The sequence below is a fragment of the Rhinoraja longicauda genome, chromosome 5 (genome assembly GCF_053455715.1).
Source record: "Rhinoraja longicauda isolate Sanriku21f chromosome 5, sRhiLon1.1, whole genome shotgun sequence".
Lineage (NCBI taxonomy): Eukaryota > Metazoa > Chordata > Chondrichthyes > Rajiformes > Arhynchobatidae > Rhinoraja > Rhinoraja longicauda.
In genome coordinates this window covers 47,188,920-47,195,587 of record NC_135957.1, presented here as the reverse complement: position 1 = coordinate 47,195,587, position 6,668 = coordinate 47,188,920, and positions in this window count along the sequence as shown.

Sequence of the window (6,668 nt, the reverse complement as noted above, 5' to 3'; positions counted from 1 at the left end):
TTTATTAAGTCTGCTGCTAATGCTATAATTCCAGCCTACCTTTTCAAAAGTAGTGGATGTAGATTTAATGGCCTTGGCATGTTTTGTTTGCATACATGCTAAATATTTACCCTAAGCTTATGGGGGACAGCTGATCCACCTAATGCCACAAAACTTTCAATCATAAACCTACAGAATAATACAAGGGGATTGCGTGGTTTGGCAGTTGTGTAAAACTCCAAGGATTGAATGAGGCAAAGGTATTCTGTTCAAAATTAATCACAATTAAACCATATCATATTATGGACACATTTAGAAACTGTCACTGCATCTAACATTTTCAGGTGACTTCTTGATTTTCCTTCTTATTTCTTCATGTGAGAAGTGCTTATATACATTTTTTTTAAGGGGCATGCCACTACTCTGTACCTTCATCAACTGAATTTAGTGCCAGAATTTGATCTTCATAAAATTTCATTTGAGAGGAATCTGAAAAAAAAGTCATCATTCATAAATATCGGATGATTCTGAAGAAGTCTTGGAAACTGAGGAATAAAATCATTGGCTGATAATATGTTTGCATTACGTTTCCATCATTAAGCTCGCTTCCAAAATAACAAAGAAGGGAGCATGACGGAGGGATTGAGAGGATTGCATGGAAGATGAATCCTAGATTCCCAGATAACTGGGAACTGAGAGGATTGCATGGAAGATGAATGAATGGATTGGGACAGAGCTGAAGAAAATAGGGTACCTGGCAGGGTCAATGACAGTCACTAGGTAGGTATGGACGAAGCCCTCAATCACAGTACAAATCAAGAAATCATGACTAGACCGGCACTGATTTTCATGAAAGGCTGAAAATCTGTAATGTGCTTTCAAGATATTTGAAATGGAGAATAACATACTAATAGGGAAATGCAATTGTTAAGTGACATAGAGTATTTAGGTAAGTTAGAGTGACCAAACAAGGAAGTCACACAATTTTAACATCACAGATAACTTGAAGTAAAAGATGTTAATCCAACAGAAATAAAAAATACTGCAAAAAAGCCACTGCAAAAAATCCAAACAAAACATATACTCCAATACCGAGCTTGCACAAGAAGGATAATTTGTTCTTTGAAGTGATAACAAGGATAAAATAGAATAGGAGAGTTATTTCAATTGAAACTTCAATTAGCTTAATATAAATGGTGCACAATTCATTCTTAGCACTGTTACCAAGGAAGATAGAGGCAATTCTCATCCTAAAACAGGACTATGTGTCTGGCCTAGAGATATCCAGGAAATAAATAATGTAGGACCACAGAGAGAAATCAAACACAGTGTCATAAAACATAACAATCTGAGATTTAGGAACATACAAGAAAAAGAGCCTATCCAAGAAAAAAAGCATATGAATTTAAAAGATCAAATACAAGTAAGAGGAACAACAAAAACATGCATACAGATATAAAACAGATAAATCAAAGAATGTTAATCTTCTTTAGAAAATTTTAAGTGGGACTTCTTTCAGCCTACAGAACTGAAAATTTCACTTTTCCAAAATCTAAAAACTCAGACTAAATATGATAAAGTAATTAACAAATGGCAAGAGGTGCAAATAAAAAATAGTGGGCATAAATCATGCAAGGAGAAGCAAGAAACCCAGTGAACTAAATGTACAAAATACAGAAATACATCAAAAGATTGGCCAGAGGGTGTGAAAGATAAACAACAAATTGTATGGCAACAAACGATCTGCTGGACAAAGTAAGTGTTGAACAGCATCAAATGCAGAGGAAAGTAATTGTTGACATATGAGGCCAAACCCTTTCACGAGAATCCATTCATTTGCACCAGCAGATTGTTTGCTCCAGATTCAAGCATGTGCAGCCTCCTGTGTTTCCGGATATTGTACTGCACCTATCAAGATACACTGAAGTAGCAATCTTCCCAAGCAGGGAACAAACACCAGCTGTGTGTACGGCTTTCTGGCATCAAAATTGTGTCATTCTCCAGAACCAAACTGTGCTGCATGCATCTGAATTGATTTTGCACTCTTTGTGTATACAGAGCTTTCCTCCATGAGCTGTGCTGGGTAGGGTGTGGCTGCTCAGTGAGACATGTGGGAAGGGATCAGTGGAGCTGGACACTGAATCGGGAATTGGGGTCATTCAGACAGAGAACGGGGCCAGGTGACTGGGATTGAAAATAATAGTTGATCACACAGGGGGCAGTGCTAGAGGCGATGAGTCACGTGATCACATACCCCAAAGGCACCGGCACACGCCAGGGGATAACCAGTCAGGACACCTCTAAAGGGATGACAAATCCTGGAAGCCTCCCTGTCCCTGCCAGCAGCTTGACACCTCTAGGCCCCTTAAACCAAAAGCAAAAGCAGGATTCAACACTGCAGACCCGCTTCAATGTGTGCAGTTTGACAGGAGTGCACATGTGTGATAGTTTTCAGATGTATGCATTTCATACGCACACAATACCTGGAACAGGGCTTCTGGAAATGCACAAGTACACTAAGCAACCAACCATACTGACATTCTGTACAATGAAAAGTTTATTGACCTGAAACTTTAATACTGTTTCACTTTCCACAGGGTAGTTCTTCATCTCGTACTTCTCGTTCCAGTACTTCTTGTTTTAAATTTAGACTTCCAATATCTGAAATATGTTCTTTAGCATTTCCAACTCCCTGGGTAAAAGGTATGTTGCTGCTGATAAGCAAAACAATAAAGCCAAATTCATCAGTAACACAGCAATGAAAGGGAATTGGAGACAAATTAAAAGCAATAAAACTGACTAAACTGGAGAGCGTGGCTGAACAAATAAACATACTGAATAACTATTTCTCCATTTAAGAATGATAGTATTTAAGAAGTGTCTAGTCGAGCACTTGCATCACTTAGGCATAGAGGGCTATGGACCAACTACTGGGCAATAGGATTAATATGAAAGGTTGTCCACTGATCAACATGGATGAGTTGGGCCAAATTACTATGGTTCTGTGACAAGATACGAGCCATGTACACTTTCCAAACAAATATTTCCAAAATAAAAGCATAATTTTAAGACAAATAAAATTGAATTCCTATACAGTATAAATGACCTCATCACAATTAAAGCCCTGCTGATGGATGGATGCTGAGAAAAACATTCTCTCAGAGTATTTCATGAAACCAGGGAGTAGATTGTGATTACTGACAAACTGGTAAAAATCCATCAATAGAAACAGCATAGATATCAATCAGGCTAATATGATATCCATAATCAAAAATGGTGGACTATATAATTCAATTCAAAGTTTCAGAATCAACTACCAAGAGAAATTTGGAGGATGTTAAATTGCTTTTAACATGTCTAGATAATCAACCTACATTTCAAGGGTGGGACTCTGCCTGATCAACCTCAGTGGCTGAAATGGACTACAGTTGACAAGACCCAGCATGGGAAAGTGATCAAAAAGGATCGAGGCCAAGGATCCAGGGCAAATTAGCAAAATGGATCCATTAATGGTAGAGTCCAAGGGAATATTGACCAACAGAAGGGTATCTGTGTACAAGTCCAACAATCCTTGAAGGTGGCAGCATAGTTAGACAAGATAATGATGCGGATCCAAAGGACATATGCTATCATTAGCCTGGCTATTGTACTTTTTTTTTTCACAATGTGGTTATTGGTCTTAGTTTAAAATCTTTGTTTGTGGACCATCCAATCAACTCATACTGTACATGCTCGGGCTTAGACAAATACAACAGGTAGTGCAAAGAGAAAAAGGTCAAGCCACAGCTGAACCAGGTGCTGGTAAATGCTATAAATGTGGATGGTACTTGATCGTTTGCATAGACATAGTGGGCCAAGAGGTCTGTTTTGTGCTCAATGACACTAAGACTCAATTTTAAGGAAATAAACTATTAAATTAACAGTAATTTCTGAAAATTAGAAATAAATTGAAATACTGAATGTTTCTGATGAAAGTGCCCAGAAAATATTCATCATTATCTGAAAGAGAAAATGAAGAATTGCATTGTTATACAGCTCTGATCATTGTCAACTGAGGCTGACAACACACCACCAGAGAGAGGGGTGAACAACAAGGATACAGCTCTCTCTGCCAAGTTGTTGGACCACATCAATATATCACCAGTACCTTTGCCTGGCCACAGATACCTTGTTATGAAGGGATTATAAAATCTGTGAAGGTGACCTTCCACCCTTGGCCTGGGCTTTCATTGGACTGGTAGACCAGTGACAGTAGCTCCTGGGTGGGTCCAAGCTGGGAGGCCTGGAACCAGAGCTGGGTTCTAAGGAAGCCACGAGGCACAAGTTATCGTACAAGCAAGCGTTGAGGAATGAAATCCGGGTTGGCTCTGAACTGGGGGATCTGGAACGTCTGAAGAAGGGTCTTGACCTGAAATGTCACCTATCCATATTTTCTAGAGACGCTGGCTGACCTGCTGACTTGCTCCGTCACTTTTTATCCCTTTACGTATTAACCAGCATCTGCAGTTCCTTGTTTCTGCAAGTAACAGTAGCTCCTTTGGCAGGATTTGGAGATTAATCCCCAAGTGGGAATTCAGCCACATTGGCCTTATCCTGCTTTTATCCCGTTTTAGTAATGTATGCTGGAGTTTACATTGAGCGAAGCCAAGTCATACTTGTTCATTGAGTGACTAAAATGAAGCTACTGAGTTTCTCAAGAGCACTTTTGATTTTGGAGTTAAGTCTGATGAATGTGTGAGAAAGACAGAAAGTACATTAAAATGACCACTTTCCATAAACTAAGAACCATCCTCAACTGCCACATGGTGAATAAATTGCTTGTCAATTAGAGTTGTTGCCATTTGTTTAACAGTGGCCAGTCCATAGCTGAAGAATTTGGCACTATGCATCTTTTCCACAGACCAGAAAAGGAACCGAGGGCCTTGATTTAATCTCTCAGTATGCAGACAGCATCTCCATCAATACAAGATTAGCATTCTACAATGAATATGACTAATCTTGAAAGAAGGCTTTAAAACACTAAACTTCTAATTCAGAGGCAAAATAACTTTGGCAGCTAAATTATTACAGATGGTGCATAGACCAATAGTATTACAAATTAGTGTTTCATTCATTTTCATTCTCTGAAATAGTTAAGAAACATAGTGGTATGAATGCAGATTATAGTCACATCTGACTCAATTCTCTTGTCATCCTCACTGAATGGCACTGTGTATTATCAAACTGAGCCATTCTCTCATTTACTTATAGAGTGCTAGACAATTTTCATAGCTGTCGTGAGCGATGGTCATGGAATGTTGATAAAGTAAATAATTTATCTGGGTTACCAAATATGAACATTATGAATTATTTGTCTTATGAGTAATAGAAATGAAATAAAAGTCTTGGGCATAAAATTAAAAGTTTCAAACACTGAAAGAAGGAATGACTTTCCTAAATGTGGAAAGGAATGTTGCTTGCTGTCATGACTTTCTGTTGCGCTCCAAAATCAGATAATGTTCTATGCCACCAACTGATGGTTCAAACAATTAAATCAACTTATCATTAATTAAAAATTACAAATGAACCAATGTCTCAAATGAAACTTTATAGCAGTCTCAGTGGAGGGTTTCTTAAAAGACATTAATCTATTTTTCTTTTGCGATACTCATTAATCATGAATTTGTAATCGTTATGCTACGTTTGCAGTTATAACAGCCATATATATTCTTTCATTTAAGTAACGGTCTAAAATCTCTTATCCCTTATCTCATAACCAAATATATCTGAAACGCATGTGATCCTTCGAAATAATCCTGTACTCAAAGTTCTTATCATGTTTGAGGAATAGATCGGGTGGGTGCACAGTCTCTTGCCCAGAGTAGGTGAATCGAGGACCAGAGGACATAGGTTTATGGTGAAGGGGAAAATATTTAATAGGAATCCGAGGGTTAACTTTTTCACACAAAGGGTGGTGGGTGCATGGAACAAGCTGCCAGATGAGGTAGTTGAGGCAGGGACTATCCCAACATTTAAGAAGCAGTTAGATAGATATATGGATAGGACAGGTTTGGTGGGATATGGACCAAGCGGTGGCAGGTGGGACTAGTGTAGCTGGGACATGTTGGTCAGCGTAGGCAAGTTGGGCCAAAGGGCCTGTTTCTATGCTGTATCACTCTATGACTCTATGCTTGTTGAATGTTTGTGATGAATCTGGCATGGCCGGATTCAGGAGTTCAGCAACCACACTTCCTACTGATCCAACGCTGTGGGAAGGAGATGCTGACTGACGAGCCATCAGACCCTAGCACATTGTAAGGTGTTGAAGATTGGGGGCAAGGTGGTCTGGCAGGAGGAGGATTGAGGATAATGTTATCAGCTTGGGTGAAAGGAAAGATAAAGTTGGAGACCAGCAGTTGAGCAGGAGATCCAGAGCAATAATGACACCCGAGAGCTGCAGATTGGGGTGCAATTGGGTGGGAGGCAGAGGGACAGGATGGCAATCTGGAGTGAGCGAGTGGGCAATTCAGCTACTCCCCCCACTGCATTCCACAAGGATGAGGATGTGAACTGATAGGCATCCTAACCCATGACTGGACCGAGAAACCTGCGATGTCTCAGAACTCCCCAAGATAAATATTGATGGGGAATGACCTAATTTCATATGTCCCTACCATGAAAGTTGTGGTAGGTTAGAAGGACAATTAATC